The following is an 18,101-nucleotide window of genomic DNA, read 5'->3' on the forward strand; positions in this document are numbered from 1 at the left end:
ACCCAAGCGCCCCTGGTTCCCAACATTTTCTAACACAAGTGATACTTGCATGAACATCTTTACACACATTTCCGGTGCCCACGTGTGAGTTTCCCTAGGGGTGTGCCCAGAAGCGGAGTTAATATTTATTGGAAATCTGTGTTGTAAACCTTAGATGCTGCCGAATTGTCCACTAGAGTGCTTGTACCCCTTTGCATATCCACCAGGAGTTTAGAAGGGTTTCTGTTATTGTGTTCTCGCCAGTACTTGGTACTGTTATGATGGGAAAAGAGGATAAAATAGGCAGAGAGGGAAAGGTTAGGACCTGAGGTCCCTGGGCTGGTGGGGGTGGGGGGGCAGGTACACATTGGAACGATGTTGGGAGTGGTTGACCACAGCAAACCCCCTGGGGGTAAGGTCCTTCTTAAGAATGTAACAGACCCCACCTACTTTCCCTCAGGTTTCCCCTCAGGAATTTTTCAATCAAAATACCTCACTAAAAAAGTAAACCATAACATTTGTTATAGGAGGGACAGCATGACCAGTGTGACCCCTCACACAATGGAGTCTAGCCAATCAGGAATGGACAACCCGGCACCTAGAGCTATCCAGTAAAGGTAGGACCTGAGAAGGAATGAGGGGGAAGGGAAGGGAAGGGACAGCTGACCAGAACCTTATAAAATAAGGACCCTCACCTAGAGTCGGGGCATTCACTTTCGAATGTCCCGTCTCCGTAAAGAGAGCTTTCCTACTATTCTTACTTTCTGATCTTAAACTCTAATAAACTTTGCCTACTGCTCATTTTGTGTCTACCTCTTCAGGCTTTGAAGTTGTGAGACAACAAATTCTGGGTGTCAGGCTCTTAATTTTTGCCTATTTACTAAGTGTGAAACATACAGTTTTAATTTACGTTTTCCTAATTCTTGCTGAGATCAAGCAGTGTTTCATAGGATGAGAAACCATTCAAATGTCGTCTTTTTGTGAATTGTCTGCTCATATATTTTGCCACTTGTCTATTACTTATCTTTTGGAGAGGTTTTGGGTAATACATTAAATCTATTTCAGATATGGCAATTTACAATTTGTTTCTTTCCATATCCATTTGAATAAGTTGCATTTTTCAAGAAATTGTTCCTTTCATCTAAGTTATAAAGTACGATGGTATAAAGTTGTTTCAAAGTTCACTTATTTTTTTTAATGTCTGTAGGATTTGTGCTGATAACCTATGTTTCATTCCTGACACTGATTTCTCTCTCACTCTCCCTCTCTCTCTCTCTCTCTCTCTGGAGAGTTTAGCTAGAAGTTTGCTGATTTGGTTTTGCTCTGTTTTGTTTTTCAAAAAAACAGCTTTTGGCTTTGTTAATTTTCTTTATAAATTGTTTTCAGTTTCATTGATTTCTATTCTTATCTTTATTTCATTCCTTCTACTTCAGACTTACTTTGCTCTTCTTATTAGAGCTTGCTAAGGTAGATTAGGCTGCCCTCTTTTGCATGAAAACCTATGTTCGCTTTGAGTACTACTTCAGCTACATGGTATAAATTTTCATATTTTATTTTTTTCATCATTCAGCTCAGCATGTTTTCTGATTTCTTTTGTGATTTTGTATTTGACCCATACTTATTTAAAGACAAGCCGTGTAATTTTCAAATAATTGGATTCACCTGGATATCTTATTTGATTTATTCTCTTGTGATCATTGGATACAATCCACATGATTTCAGTGCTTTTAAACGTATTGACCCTTATTTTATAGCACAGAATATAGTCTATCCTGGCAACTGGACTATCTGTGTTTAAAAGGAATGTGTATTTGGATAGAATTCTATAAATGTCAATTAGATTGGGGTGTTAATAGTGACTTTTACATCTTGTAGTTGTTTTTCCTTGATCAGAGAAGGGTATTAATACCTAATATGATTAGGGGATTGTCTGTTTTTTTTTTTCCTATAATTCCATCAAGTATAGATTCATGCAGATTTCTTTTTTTTTATTAAAAAGATTTTTTTAATGTTTATTTATTTTTGAGAGAGAGAGAGAGCATGAGTGAGGGAGGAGCAGAGAGAGAGGGAGACACAGAATCGGAAGCAGGCTCCAGGCTCTGAGCTGTCAGCACAGAGCCCGACATGGGGCTCGAACTCACCAGCCATGAGATCATGACCTGAGCCAAAGTCAGACGCTTAACCGACTGAGCCACCCAGGCGCCCCATGCAGATTTCTTATTCCGTACAAACACATTTATAATTATAGTCTTACTGGTGAATTGTCCCTTGAAAAAATTTATCCTTGATTATACTCTGTTGTAAAGTCTATCTTAAAAATCTGAACTTAATATAATTATTCCAGTCTTCTTATACTTACTGTTTGCATGGTATATCTTTTCTATCCATTTACTTTCAAACCGCATGTGTCTTCATAGTCAAAGTGGGCCTATTGCAGGCAGTGTACTTGAGTCTTGCTTTTTTTGTTTTTACATTTTTTTTTTAATTAATTTTTTTTAACGTTTATTTATTTTTTTGAGACAGAGAGAGACAGAGCATGAACAGGGGAGGGTCAGAGAGAGGGAGACACAGAATCTGAAACAGGCTCCAGGCTCTGAGTGGTCAGCACAGAGCCCGACGCGGGGCTTGAACTCACGGACCGTGAGATCATGACCTGAGCCGAAGTCGGCCGCTTAACCGACTGAGCCACCCAGGCGCCCCTGTTTTTACATTTTTTAAAAAATGTTTATTTATTTTTAAGAGAGAGGGAGAGACAGAGCCTGAGAAGGGAAGGGCCAGAGAGAGAGGGAGACACAGAATCTGAAGCAGGCTCCAGGCTCTGAGCTGTCAGCACAGAGCCAGATGTGGGGCTCGAACTCACGAACCACGAGATCATGACCTGAGCTGAAGCCGGACGCTTAATGGACTGAGCCATCCAGGCACCCCGAGTCTTGTTTTTTATATTGGCTCTGGTAATCTCCCCCTTTTAATGCTCGGACCATTAACGTTTAATGTGATTAGTGGTTTGGTTGAATTTAGGTCTATTATTTGATTATATGACTATTTGTCTCCTATTGCTCTGTTCTCCTTTCCCTGCCTTATTTCAGGTTATTTGAATTTTTTTAGTATTCTATCTTAATTTAAATATTGGCTTAAAGTTATACATTATTGTATATTTCCAGTGGTTGTTTTATATATCTGTAAAATATACAGACCCACAGTCTATTAAGAATTGGGGCGCCTGGTGGCTCAGTCAGTTGAGTGTCTGACTTCCACTCAGGTCATGATCTTGCATTCATGGGTTCAAGCCCTGAATCAGGCTCTGTGCTGACAGCTCAGAGCCTGGAGCCTGCTTTGGATTCTGTGTCTCCCTCTCTCTCGGCTCCTCCCCCACTCATACTCTGTCTCTCTCTCTCTCAAAAATAAATAAACATTAAAAAATAATAAAGAAAACTACTTTAAAAAAGAATGTATATTACCACTCATGTAAAATATAGAAACCAGCAACCCAGTGGGTCCCTTTACTCCACACTCCCCATCCTTTGTATTATAGTTGCCATATATATTACATTTGCACATTGAAAACCCCATCGGTATACACATTTTTAGCTTACTATTTTAAAGAGCTTAAGGGGAAAGAAAGTAGTGTTTTGTATTTGCCCAGATGCGATGGCTTTTTAGGCTGTCCACTCGGGTAGGGCTGAACTGCAGCTCTCAGTGTTCAGTCAAACCTGGATCTAGGTGCTGCTGTGAAGGGATTTTGTAAATACAGTTAAAGTCCTTAATTACAACCAGTTGACTTTAAATTAATCAAAAGATATATTATCTTGAGTTGGACCTTTACAAGAGTGCTTAGGTTTCCCCTGAGCTCAGAGACTCCAAACCTTTGAGGTTTTAGCCTTCTAATTATCTTCCTTTCTTGATCGCCTGCCCTAGCCAGACCCATAACTGTATGAGCCAGTTTTTGTAATAATCACCTTTCTTTCTTTCTTTCTTTCTTTCTTTCTTTCTTTCTTTCTTTCTTTCTTTCTAAGTTTATTTATTTATTTAGAGAGATTGAGAGAGAGAGAGTAGGGGAGGGGCAGAGAGAGAGGGGAGAGGGAATCTCAAGCAGGCTGTGCATCTCAGTGCAGAGCCTGACACAGGGCTTGATCTCACGAACTGTGAGATCCTGACCTGAGCTAAAATCAAGAGTCGGATGCTCAACCGACTGAGCCACCCAAGTGCCCCTCTCTTATTTTTCGAACCTCTACCTCTATCTCTATCCCTATCTATGTACTTCTGTGTTTGAACTATGAGTTGTACACCTGATATTTACCATTTGTCATTTTTGATAGTCTGTTGTTTCCAGAAGATGTGAGTTATACTCTAGCATCATATTCTTGCAGGCTGAAGGACTTCTTTCAGTGTTTTTTTATTTGTTTGTTTGTTTTTGGTTTTGTAGTACAGGTTTGCTAGTAATGATTCCCTTAGATTTTCCTTATGTGAAAATATCTGTATTTTTACTTTCATTTCTGAAGAATATATTGCTGGATATAAAATTCTGAGTTGAGGGGAACCTGGGTGGCCCAGTCGGTTGAGCATCTGACTTCAGTTCAGGTCATGATCTCATGATTCGTGGGTTTGAGCCCCATGTCAGTTTCTATGCTGACAGCTCGGAGCCTAGAGCCTGTGTCGGATTCTGTGAATCCTTCTCTCTCTGCCTTTCCCCCCGGCTCGTGCTCTGTCTCTCTTTCTCAAAAATAAATAAACATTAAATAAATTTAAAATTCTGGGTTGATAATTGTTATTTTTTTCCTTTCCACACTTTAAAGATGTTGTTCCACTATCTTTTCGCCTCCGTGGTTCCTGATAAGACATCCATTATCACTGAAATCATTGCTCTCCTTTATGTGATGTATCACTCTTTCTCTCACTGTTTTCTAGATTTGTTCTTTATTCATGGTTTTCAACAGTTTGATTGTAACATGTGTTGGAGGGGCTTTCTCTGAATTTATCAAACTTACGACTGGGGTTTGTGGAGCTGCTTAAATTTGTCTTTCGCCAAATTTAGGAAGTTTTTTGATCATTATTTCTTCAAATATTTCTTTTGTCCTGATCTCTCTCTTCTTTCCTTCTGAGACTTCCGTGACATGCATGTTAGACATTTTGATGGTTGTTTTACTTTTACTTATTAATTTTTGGAGTCCAATTTATATCCTGGATACTGATCTTTTGTTAGCTTTATGTTTACAAATATCTTCTGCTAGTCATTGTTTACCTTTCCACTTTTTATGATATCTTTTGTCATATGTAAAGTTTTATGTTTGTTTTAATGGAGGTGAATTTGTCAGGCCTCTTTGAAATTGTTGCTCTAAACATTTTTGCATGTATTGATTAAAAACATTCTGTCTCACTCCAAGGTTTCTTCTAAAAGGCTTTAAGGTTTTCTTTCTCTTATACGCATTTAATCAGCATTAAATACAATTTTGTTTAAGGAGAGATGTAAAGATTTAGTTAAATTTGTTTTGTATATTAATAGCCAGTTATCTCAGCACCCCCTCTTTCCTCCACTGATCTAGTGTCATCCCCGTTTTATGCTGTGTTTGGTAATATGTCATTTCATTAGTTTCTTTAGAAACAATTTTTCTATCATCAGAGACAGAAGAAATTTTCTGTCTAGGGAGCCTTTCTGGTATCTAACCACTACCAAAAAGGAGGACGCGTCAACTCTAAATGGTGTTTATTTTATTTATTTATTTATTTATTTATTTATTTATTTATTTTTTAATGTTTATTTATTTTTGGGACAGAAAGAGACAGAGCATGAACTGGGGAGGGGCAGAGAGAGAGGGAGACACAGAATCGGAAGCAGGCTTCAGGCTCTGAGCCATCAGCCCAGAGCCTGACGCGGGGCTCGAACTCACGGACCGTGAGACCGTGACCTGAGCTGAAGTCGGACGCTTAACCGACTGAGCCACCCAGGCGCCCCTCTAAATGGTGTTTAAAGACGACTAGGTACTGAATTGGTCCTTCCAGAATGCTCTTTAAATTTATTGCTGATTTTCCAGAGGAGAAATTTAGGGGAAGGAGAGGAGGTGGTCAACTGGCAAATGAAGTCTCCCTAGCTGGTGAGCTCTGGGAGGGAATGGCTGTTAATCAATTGTTTCGTAATGCACAAAGACTAAGCTTATTAAAAATCAGTTGATCTTGAGAAAGAACTCTTGGCTGTCTTTTCCCATCACTTTTCCAACCATCAAAAGCTATTCTCCACAGGAACACCAATTGTGAGTGTCTTTGGTGGAAATAGAGGGATTTAGACGCCCTCAAACTCCAACTAACCTCAGATGTCTCAAGCTCAATCATGCCTTTGCTCTTGGGAAGAGGGCTCCTTCTCTCGCCTTTCTTGGTGGTCAGTGAAGAGCTGCAGGAAAGAAATCTGAAAGCCTCTTTTGGCCACTTTGCCCCATGTTGAGCCACATTCACAGCCAGAAACCTTTTCAAAGGACTGGTTTATACTTGGCTAAAAAAACCTGGCGGTTGTGATGTACTTAATCCTTCAGTTCTTTTGATTATGCAATGATAGAAATGATCTATTTAGAGCCTGAACTGACTGCAATGATCAGGTACTCTGGGGCTGCCCGTGTTTTCTTAACGTTTAACCTAATGTTTTCTTTCTTGTTGCAAGGAAGGGTTAACACAGAATTCTTCTGCTAACCATTGATCCCTGAAGGAGGAAAAGATTCAAAAAACTTTTAGCTTATATGTACATTGTCTCAAAAATCTAGTGTGAGAAATCTGAGAAACAGACTATTCGCTGTTTATTTTTGCCAAATTGACCATAGAGTGTAACAGCCTCTCCTAAACATACACTCTGATTGGAGTTTTTGTTTTTATTTTCTTGGCAGGCAGAATCCCCTGCGATACCCTTATAGTGTGTACATCGTCTTTGTCTTCTCCAGACCGTACTCTAGAGCTGGAAATGCACATGTCACTTTGCACCTTGCTTCCTTTCTTTTTATTCTGGAGTCAAAGCACTGAGAACTATCCCTCAGACACACGCACGCACACACACGTCCGCACGCACAGATGTGCGCGCGCGCGCGCACACACACACACTCCTCAACATAAAAACGGGGTGGGGTCTCATAAGCTTTCCATTGGACTTTTCCTTGGTTGGTTCTTTGATATCCTCAGGTTTATTCCCCCCCACCCCTATAACAGAGGAGTGCCCAAATTTGATTGTTGCCATGGGAATGCGGTCCACAGTGTTTCCAGATCTGATTTTTCTAGAGATGCAGTTATATGATTTTTTTTTTTTAAAGGAAGTATCTCCATATCTAAGCATTGGCAACTAATTCAAAAATTTAAAAATTAAACTTTCTGTGGCCCTAGTAAAATATGCCTCAATCCCCGGGTCACCAGTTGTAACCTCTAGACGAAATGGTATTTAAAGTCTCTTCCAGTTCCGAAATTTTATACTTTAATTATCCAAATGGTCTGAATTGAAGACAGAACTGGTGTTTGAATATGAGGAAGATTTTCCTGGCGCCCAGTTCTTATATTTTGAAACAGGTGACCAAGGGAAATTGTGAAACGTCCTTCAAGTGATCTTGAAGGATAAGAGACACCTCCTTCTGTCTGGGATTAGTTAGGAGCAGTTGCCGGGAGGGGACGGATATGTTCTCTGGCAACTCTTCTCAGTTTGGATGTTGTAAAAACGGCATTTTGTGAGTTTTATTTCAAATGTCCTCAGGTCCTTTTAGGGGAGGGAGGGGGGTGGTAGTTTGGTTTCTGATTCCCAGGGCCTCTCCCCACTCAATTCCTGGAATCATCCTGGGGGACTCTGAACCCACCCTGAAATGTAAAGTTTCAGTGTCTAGCTTCCCTTCTAAGGTTTAGATTCGGTTTCATAACTTGGAACTGAAATCGGGGCAGTAGTTGGAGTGTGGATGAAAATGTCTACAGCTCCGGTTGTCTGCATACTAATGAGAACCAGAGAGGCCAATAAATAAAGGTGGAGATGAGTGAGGACAAAGATAAGAGACTTTTAACCTCACTTCATTTATGCTGTAGTTCAGTACTTAAGAAAATTGATTGTGATGCCCTCCATCCATTTTCCTATGGATTAAAAACACCTAGGACGCCCACGGACATCTTTTATACACTTAGCTTGCTCAAGCCCAGAGCCAGGCATTCAGTAAGCAGATGGAATTCAATGTAGTTGCTGATTGTATCAGGTAAGTGCTGGGTCTCTTATTCCAAAGTAACCGCAGCAAAATAAATACACCACCGCCCTCAGGAAGAGCAGAAGATGGGAGCCAGAAAGAAAGCAAGAACATACACCTATTTGGTTATTAATCAAACCTATCCTGACAGCATAATGCTTATCAACTGGGGAGAGGAGGTTGAGTGAAGCCCAGAGAAGCAAGCTGGGCAAAGGATTCACGTTCACGTATAAATGAGTAACACGGATCATTGACTGAGCCCAAGTGCTTTTGATGGCTAGAGCGGGAGATAGGGCTCTCTGGGGTGGTAACCTTCTCCATCACCGCTATCATCCCCCAAATTTAAGTGCTAATCTTATACCTGCGAAGGGGGGGGGGGAGCAAAAAGATCTGAGGTAGCGTATGTGGTGGTCGTGCGATGGCTGTCTCTGCAGGCATCGATTCTCTCTTTTCCCATGACAGCATGGTGAATTCCCCCTGGGGTACCACTCCTCCAGAATTTCACACGGTCTTGGTGGGCCTGGCGGTCAACTGGCAACACAGTAAATGGTTCGACCTAAATAGCAACAACCAGATTTGCTCTGAGGACTTCGAATAAGTAGAGTGACAAAAAAGAAGTCCAGAGTTCAGCCTGACAGAGCATCGGAAGAGACAGTTGATTTGTTCCCTGATGTTATTCTGGGTCCTGTCCTTTTCTGAGGTCTGACAGTTCTTTTTTTTTTTTTTTTTTTCCAGTGACTCACAGAACTATCCCATAGCCTTAGGAAAATCCTACTTTATATTTAAGTTAGGCAGTTATTTCTGTTGCTTGGGATCCAGGAAACTTAACAAGTATGTCGGTCGAACGTCTTCCTTGTGATCTCACCAGCAGAGAGCAGATGGTGAGGAAAAGACAGACTGGGAATCTTTCGATACATTATTAGAATTAATACGTGATTTGGTCAGGTTACTGTATCCAAAGTCAATATACAAAAAATCAATTGTATTTCTATACACTAGCCACAAATCATTAAAAAATAAAATCAAGAAGCATATACCATTTATAATAGCATAAAAATATCAAATACTTAGAGTAAATGTAATGAATCTATAAGTATATAACCTCTGTATAGACATATATAGAATATTATTGAAACTAAACAAGACTTAAATAAGTAGACTGGTTGTGTAAGCCATTAGTTTTGGGGCAACGAGAGATTTCTGAAACGGAATCTCAGAGCTTATGTAGTCAAGGTCATCTTTTTTTTGCAGACTAAGAAAACAAGATTAGAAGGATAAAACAGCCTATTCAAGTTAGCCCAGAAAGACCTCAAGTAGCTCACCACTACCACCAGCTTGCTGCCCTTTGCTACCAATCTGGGCATCCCTGCAGCTGGGGCTGGACCATACTCCTTGTCTCCAAGGGCTAATGCTTGGTAATGGCTTTGAGTTGGTTCTGCCACTTCTCGCAGGGCATTCTAGCAATGAGGTCTCTGTCTTCTTTCGCTCTATCTTTCTCGAAGATACGATTCATGGTATTCATTATTTCATGGTATTTTAGTACCCATGAAAAATAGATGGGCTAGACTCACTGTGAGATTCTCCGGCTGAATTAATCATGGAAGTCCATGTTGATTTCTAGGGTTAGTAATCGGTAGTCGTTCTTCTGATTCTTTGAAAGTAGCAGGTCCTCGCTAGCAGACTCACTTATTACATGTAGCTCAAGGGACCACAACCAATTGCATTTTTCCAGTTTCTGGTCACAGATATTGTATAAACCCCCATTTCTTCAATTCTTTCTGGAATAACCAGACTTTAGTAACCAAACTCAGACTAAGAACTGTAGTTTCCTCCCAACCCCCCATGCTTGACTTTCCCTCTGCTGTTTTTTCCTCTCTCCCATGGGTTATTTTTTCCAACTTGGGAGACAAGGAGAATGTGTATCCCAGGTAAAGTGAGGAGGGAAGGGCGGAGCCATGGCACAGACACATCAAAAGAGCCCTTTGTGCTCAGGGCACATTATTCCTGGAATCCAATCAAGTGCCCAAAAACCCAACCAAGCTTTTCAGACAGCACAGAAACCAGTCATGCAGGCCTCTTGGGCTTTGCTTTTTTAAAGCTTTATAGGGTACACTGAATTATTTGGTTGGGTCTTTTCAACCGTGTGACATTTGGATTTTCAATGGCACAAATGGAGTTGATCATTAATTATTTGGACGCTTTAATTAAAAAAAAAACAACTTCACTGTGGATTTATGAGGGTCTGCTGGGGGGCAAGGACAAGGAGGCCTTTAGTGATTCCCTCATTTGAATGAGAGTGAGGGTTGGGAAGGTCTAGAAAGGAAGGCTATAGAATCATCTTCCAGGAAGGTCTTAAACCCAAGTTAGGGTTTATTTGAGGGAGGAGAGGCCTACAATGGAAAGGACATGAGAGAACAGAATTCTGGGACCTGCCAAATGCATTGGGGCAGGGTGTTTAATAAAAATCAATGGTTTAGCAGGGAGCCATCAGGAGCGCTCCTGCATCAATACCTTTCACATGAGAACTAGCGAGTCCAATGGATTGGGGTGGGGGAAGGGCTGTTTTCTGGAATATCTGATCAATTGAAACAGAGAGAAGGGTTTGTACGTGGAATGTTGAACGCCCAGAGGGACAGACAGGGTCAGTGCCTTCTGGTTTCAGAACAGAGAGGTAGTGAAGGCATAACATTCGCTCTCTTCCTTTTGTGGGCACGTTCTGCAACCTTAGCCTTCTTCTCTGACATGGATAGGTATGATGTTCTTGAGTCTCACACACTCTTCACTTCCTGAGATCCTGAAAAGGCTCTTGCTCTCCCAGAGGGTTCCACTCTTGGGTGCATCTCCACGAAGGCACCTCATCTCAGTGACAAGTGATCTTGGGTGGGGCTGGGGGACATGGGAAAGGAAATTAGCTCTTCTCCAGAAACACCAGGAACTCCCATTTGTTCAGCCTCTTGCATCCAGGAGCCTTGGGAGAAAGAGACTCAGCACATTTAAAAAATGCGGATGAAAAGTGCTCATCCTTGACATCACAGTGCACAGCCATACCATATGCGGAAAAGAAACACGATGCTGTTCCGCGCATCTCTTGGCTGATTTCCCCACTTGGATTTTTAAATCCGGTGCCTCTAGTCGAAATAATTCAATATGAAAAAAAAAAGTCACAAAAAACTTGGATGTCCCTGATGTCTTTCCTTCTACAACGCACAAAACAGTTTTAGGAATTGTTCCTATGGTGCCAGTTGACTAGGCAGTATTATTTATCCCTGTTTGCGAAGGAAAGAAACTGAGTCTGAAGGCGCTCAAGCGACATGCCAAAAGTCATAAAATATTAGTGGGCTGGAATTTTGGCCTCCTGGAAACAGGCATTTCTCACAAAGACGTCACAATCTTATCCCCAGGATTATAGAACTAGGCTCTCCAGATGGTGCTTCAGGAAGAAATCCAGAGCATTTACAAGCGGGTTATTTGTTTCTCCTTACAGCTACCTCCATGCAAAGGTATGTATCCGTGTAGAGAAGAAGAAGATGAAATTGATCCAAATTCTTTGTAGCAAGTTTGTCTGAGTTGTAGTGGTGATAGTGTTTTTCTGTCCCAAGCCAAGGGCTGGAGGGGTTGCGGAAGACACTGAAGGTAAACGTTGCTGGAGTTGATACTTGAAAGTGAAATAAGAGAACAACTGATGGAGAAGTATGGTATGGTGGACCCACTCAACATGAAAATGAGGGTGAGATTGAATATCTCCTCTCAGCTTCAGAAGATCCAGTTGGAGGGGAAAGCGTTTGGGGGGAGGAGTCCAAAACCCAAGAGGAAGGGTTGGACCACAGCTTTCACCCCTGTGGGGAGATACGGGAGTGGGCCCTTGATCCAGGAACTTGTGTGCTCCCCAGGAGTTATCTACTTCAGTCAACCAGGAAAAACACAGGGACATCACCAGTGGGCTTCAGCAGGTGAAAGTCCAAGGACATGGTCTGGTGGATATGTTGTTTTGCCTTAGTTTTCGTCATAGAGAGAGGCGGAGACTCCATTTGGGTGTGGGTTCGTGGGGTACAGTGACTGGGCGAGGTGAAGTATTCTAGGTGACACTGCTCAGGCTCACAGCACCACTTTTCATCCCAAAACACACGGTAAAAGCCAGTCGTACTCTCATCTTTACACTTAAATTTAAGATACTGTATTGAGACAGAGTTTTATCATCTTGCTTCAGGTAACTTATAGGCTTATAGGTTTCAGCACATCTGGGGGCTGTCCGGCGTTGAAAGATAAGGCCCGCTATATAAGTGGTGTTTATTCGGGACTCAAACCCTGAAACAGAACCAATGCATGTGATGTCCCTCCACCTGGAGGGGATGTCTTTCCCCTGGTCGTTACCTAATCGACTCGTATTCTTCATCCTATCTCAGTGTCGTAGTTCCCCAGAGATGCTTCCCTGTACCTCTCAGCCTAAATTAGGTCTTCATGTAAGATCTACCAAAGTGTCGTGTATTTTCCTTCACAGACCTTATCACACGAAAAAGTAGTTACAAACTGTGGTAAGCTATTTAATCCTTCTTTCTGGCACTGGTTAGTAAGGTCCTTGAAGGTAAGGACCATGTCTGTAATGCATGCTCACAATACTTGCACTGCTGAGCAATATTTGTTTGAATGAATGAATGAATGAATGAACGAACGGTCTTGTCAGGAAAGCTGAGATTTAGTCTGGGTTCTACCACTGTCTGCCTGGATGGCTGTGGCCTCTCTTGGCTCAAGTTTCCTCATCTGTTAAATGATGCTTTCGGGATGGAAATTCTGAGAACTCTTGTGACAACACTTCTCTCTGATCCATTGAAACCCACCTGTGGTTGGGTCCTTCTTTGGCAGCTTCTTCTGCTCTTTCATGCATCCCCCCCCAATGATGCCGACTCCCCAACACATTAATGACAAGAAATCTTACACTGTTGATTCCACAGCTCCTTTGGAGGGAACTACAGCTTACAAGTCGCATACCACTTCATACTACTCCACTCCCCAAGTTCCCGTTTGACGTTCTTCACGAGTCACTTGTTGACTCTTTGCTGCTGCTTCTCCCTTCCTAGTCTTCTCTCTACTGTCTGCAGCCTCCCAAAGTTCTCTGTGTTACTTAGAGCGGTTTCACACTTGCTTACACACCCTTCTCGCTCAGCTTCCTCGGTTCATATCACTGTTGCTTCTCAGATGTCTAGCAAACTGACTGCATCTCAACCTCATTGTGTGCTTCTTTCCAAGTCCGTGTCCGGTGACATTGTGTTAGGAGCTTAGGTCAGCCATGGTGGGAATACTTACCACGGAAATTGGCAAGAATCAAATTGGCCGTAAATCAAGGGTTTTCCCTCTTGGAGAAACCATTGTTACACAGTTACTGGCAGACCACTGTCTGAGCTCCTCCAGCGGGGTTATCACCCAGTTTAGGAAGTTGATTGAACCCCAAGACCCTTCCTCACTGAACTTATATATAGTTTTTAATTCCTCATGGTTTAGGCAGAATAGTAGGAGCTGAGAAAGATTCATATAAAATGGTAGCTGTATTGGTCAAGGTTCCTCCAGGAAAACATAACCAGTGTCAGGTAGATCAAGACAGGAAGCTTAATATGGGAAATTAACTATATATTAAGGTTGATAGAACTAAAAGGCCACAGGGATGAAGCAAGCTCTAGATTAACAGGATGCCACTTCTACCTCTACGGCTGGGGTGACAGGGAGAGGAGGTGGTGTTACTAGATTTTAGAGGCTAGAATTGTAGACAGAGAGGCTTCCCGGTGGAAGAGGGACCCCAAAAGAGAGTAAGCTGTTGTTGGCAGCATGCAATGAGGGGAGTACCTGGGCTTCTTCTTTTCCCTTCCCTTCCCTTCCCTTGGCCAGTGGGAAGTCTTGGCAGGCCTTAAATCCAAGCCAGTTGGAATGGAGTTTGGGAAATGGGGCAAGCGGGGGAGGGGCAGCCCCCTATGATGAAGAACAGGACAGAGCAGGGCTGGCAATGAATCTGACAACAAACAGGCAAATCACCACCCTAATAACTCATCATTTTCTGGATAATAATATCCCTGAAGGGACATCCAGTGCCTTCAAGGGTACAGCCAGTCACATGGCTTTCCTCAAGTCCCCCATCAAGCCTCACTCTACAAACCCAGACAATTCCTTGAGTCTGGCTTCCAAATCCATCCTCCAGCAAGGAGAGACGAAGTTCCAAAAACTCATTGTAAGATACTGACAATTCTAATATGGCTTCCTAAAACTGATCACAAGGACCAGGGACGACCACCTTTATGGAGAGATAGAAGTTTCCCCATCTTTTACTAATGGAGCATAAACCAGAGACATTCTTTTTTCTCCTGTCTTCCTTTTATTCACTTATTTCTTATTTTCTAAGAATCCAGGTGCCATACCAGATACTGAGGTTACAAAGGTGTTTTAGAGCTTGTCCTCGGAGAACTGACAGCACGGAGGGGAAGCAGATTATCACGAGCAGGGGCCAAGGGCCTGGACAATGGGGGATTTACAGACTAATCCTAAAGAAATACCCACTTCTGCTTCTTGGCCTGCCTTCACCTGGGCCAGCAGTAAGGGTAGACCATGGGTCGCTGGGGCTCTTCTTAGAGCTTCTTAGAGCTTCAGTGGCTCCCTGGCACTTGGACACTTTGGGGTTAATCCCTTTCTTACTCATGTGAGGCTCATCTTCCCCTGGGCGTATCTCTCCATTTGCCCTTGAGTAAATACTCATGCTTTTCCACTTGGCTCTTCGCTCGTCTTCCCGTGGGGGAGGGGTAGTTTCAGCATCTCGTCTCTTGTATGGCCAGAGGCTGTAAGTCTAGTGTGCCACCAGCTCCACAAATGTCAGATGTCTCCCCTGCCTGCAACCCGAGTCTCACTTTGAGGCCTAGATGGGGGCTGGTCCTAGTTAGAGAGCCCTGTCTGCGCTCTGGTATGGACCTGCCGACCCTCTCCCAGAACTGGGGCCCCGTGTGGCGTCTGTCATTCCAGCGTGTCATGGGATGCCAGAGTTAGCCAGGGCTTTCCACTCAGCCGGGATCTCCCATTTGTGCTGTCCTCGAGATTCAGACACAGAGAGCAAGAAATGAAGAGAAACTGAAAATGAGAGCGTCTGGAGAGTGGCGAGGAGGGGAGACAGAGACACAGACAGAGACAGAGACTCTTTCCTCCTGCCACAGTGTCAGTGGCAAACACTGGGGAGAGGACGTTCCCTGTGTGCTCTGAAATTCCAGGGGAAAACACTTGTGCTGCTGCTTTAAAGAAACTCAAAGAACCACATGTGTAATCCAATTCTGTGATTTGGGGTGCTTTCACTGTCGGAGGCGGGCTTCCAAGAAACTCAGCTTGCCTCAGGACACAGAGGGCCTGGATTTCAATACGTTGTGGAGTTACCTGATGTTCCAATTATGAGCCACCAAGAGCCCCTGCAGGAGCAGGATGCAGGAGGTGACGGCCGGAGCCCTGGATGCAGGGCAGGAGGACATGTTGGCTGCTTCCTGCCTATGTGCGTTCGAGCAAGGCCCTCATCATCTGCTCATCGGTGTCGTCATCTGCACGGGGCCATGAGGAGCATCCTGGCCAGTTTACTCAGGTCTGTTGGGAGGCTCGGCCAAGTGGAAGCACTTTAGAAATTGAAGTGCAGTACAGCCACGCAAGGGGATACCACGTAAATGACATTTCCTGGTAGGGTTCGGCTGCCTTCCCCAAAGTGGGGGTCAGCTTACGAAAGCCACCCTAGTGGATGAAATGGTCCCTCCTCTCTTCTTTTTCTCTTTACTGAATTAGGAACAAAACCCTCATGGCTCGGGCGTGAAGATTGCTAAACAGTGCGTCGAACTTAGAAATGCCTACAAAAATTCCACTCCACTCTGTTTACATGGCCTGCCTTGTGGGGGGAGGAAGCCATAAAGGTTTCTCCAGAAGGAAGCATGTGACCCGGACCTCATGGGTTAGGATTTCGACAGACTGGAGGCTCTAGCAGCCACGAAGAGCCCAGGAAGAGAGTTTCTCAGGTTTCCAAGGGTGTGCCGTGCCACCCAGTCGCTGAGCGTTTGTGTGTACGTGTGTCTGCGTGTGCTGGTGCGTTTATTAGAGGATGTGGTGGTGGCTTAGGGCAGGTGGGTTTCCAGGGCCAACAAACTGCTTGCTTTTCGAAAAGAGTAGAGTTTTCCTTGGCTCCGCTGCCAGCTGCTTTATCTGTTTTTGTTTCAAAAGATGTGTTTCCAAAGCACCATTTCCTGAAATCTTTTGGCTGCAGCCAGGTATGAGATTCCCAGTTGCAAGCCCAGAGAGAAGGTGAGCTGCCAGGGAGAAGTTTACAATAGGGCGGGTCGTCCAGAGGAGCGCCGGCTGAGGTCTTGCCAGGGAGTGGAGAGGGAGCCAGAAACAAGGACCCTCCATGGGAAAAGTTCTCCCTCCAGCTCCGACTGCAAAGTCGTGTCTAAGAATTTTAGTGTGAATATCAGACTGGGTTCTTGTAATTGAGGAGGGGATATCGGACTTCAGGTTTAACAGAGGGAGACAAGTTGAAGTGAGTCCTTTCCCATGAAGCCTTTCTGCTCACCTCCCTTATATCCCTATGTTTAGCATCCGCCCTGTCTTATCTTGACCACGTCTTTGTGCCCTTCCTGCCGTTTGAGTAAATATCACAACTACCCTACTGGAACTTGAGCTCTGAGCTCATGTCATATTTGCTTATAAATTCTTCAGTGTCTAGACAACAGTGCCTTGAACACTGTTGGTGCTTAATAAATGCTGGTGGTGTAAATGACCCAATGGTGGAAGCCTAGAGCTATTAACAAGGTTTTGATTAGAAATTTATTTATTTCACATACATTTATTGACATCTAAATATGCCAGGCCCCGTTGCAGGCAGTGGGAAGAGGCTGGGAACAAATGACACATGAAGATAAAAGGAATGATCCTAAAGATAACTTCTCTCTGTCTGTTTTTTTTTCCTACTTTTTATCTCCCTGGTTTTTGAGAAATTTTTGGCTCTGCTCAGGTCCCTGTCTTGTCATTCCCATATTCCTGGCCCCTTGGCCCTGTCCAGAGCCTGTCTTAGGCTTTGGGACTTATCTTGTGGGTCCTCCATAGGTCTGTAAATAGCCCAGGCTAGTTAGTAAACTGAGTATCTCTCTCAGGTCCCCTATCTGATCTAAACACTCCAAAATAGGATTTTTTTAAAACCAACTCCCTGGCTATTAAGCTGATAAGAACAGATACTACACTTGAGCTTAGCCAAAAGACCAAGAAGCAATCCTAGTTTCTAGCTATCCAAGCTTACACGCTTGGATCATAGCTAGTCCTGGAGACAAAATCTCCATGTTTCTTAAGATGTTTCTGAATGTTTGCCTCAAGATGAAACTTAGATTAAAATGGAAAGCTGTCTTAGAGGACAACAGAAGTTGCCAAAGAACCATAGGTGGATGTATGTGGCAAGAGAGGAGCAAAGGTAGGACCATTCTACATGGAAGAGTGCTGGCTTCATAGCAGAATCCTCTGTTTCTCCCACGAAGGCTGGTGGTCTGCAGCTCGCAGTGGGGGAGAGTCCTGAAGAATACAGGCTCGGCAGATGGCACGTTATACTTGGTTATATTTGCAGAAGTGGGAGGAGCCTGCGAGTTTATGAAGTTCAAACTCCTTCAAGCTCAGAAAGGAGATACACCCAAGATCATGGCAATCACATGGCCTCCTGATGTCGCAAAGGTTTTAGTGCTTAGAATCAAAATGGGGAGAAGAAAGTACCCTTTGTCTCTAATTCAAACAATCCGAGGAATTCTCCAGAGTTGCAAGAAGTACCAGCCCAGAGTAGATTTGAAACCTGGCTGTATGAAGAACAGTCGAAGAACGCAAGCATGCCTGGTCATGGAAGAGGGCACAGTGGGGACACGGGAGGTGACATCGGGCTGTAAAGGGCTGATACAAAGA

The 18,101-nt window shown here is 43.4% G+C and overlaps 1 pseudogene; it reads right to left on the reverse strand.

Annotated features, from left to right (window-relative positions):
* Positions 1 to 17,330: 17,330 nt before the first annotated feature.
* On the reverse strand, positions 17,331 to 17,431 carry LOC128772808 (U2 spliceosomal RNA; annotated as a pseudogene).
* Between the last annotated feature and the right edge of the window lie 670 nt (positions 17,432 to 18,101).

Source organism: Panthera pardus, unplaced genomic scaffold (assembly GCF_024362965.1).
Source record: "Panthera pardus isolate Hobbes unplaced genomic scaffold, ASM2436296v1 HiC_scaffold_10, whole genome shotgun sequence".
In the NCBI taxonomy this organism is placed as follows: domain Eukaryota; kingdom Metazoa; phylum Chordata; class Mammalia; order Carnivora; family Felidae; genus Panthera; species Panthera pardus.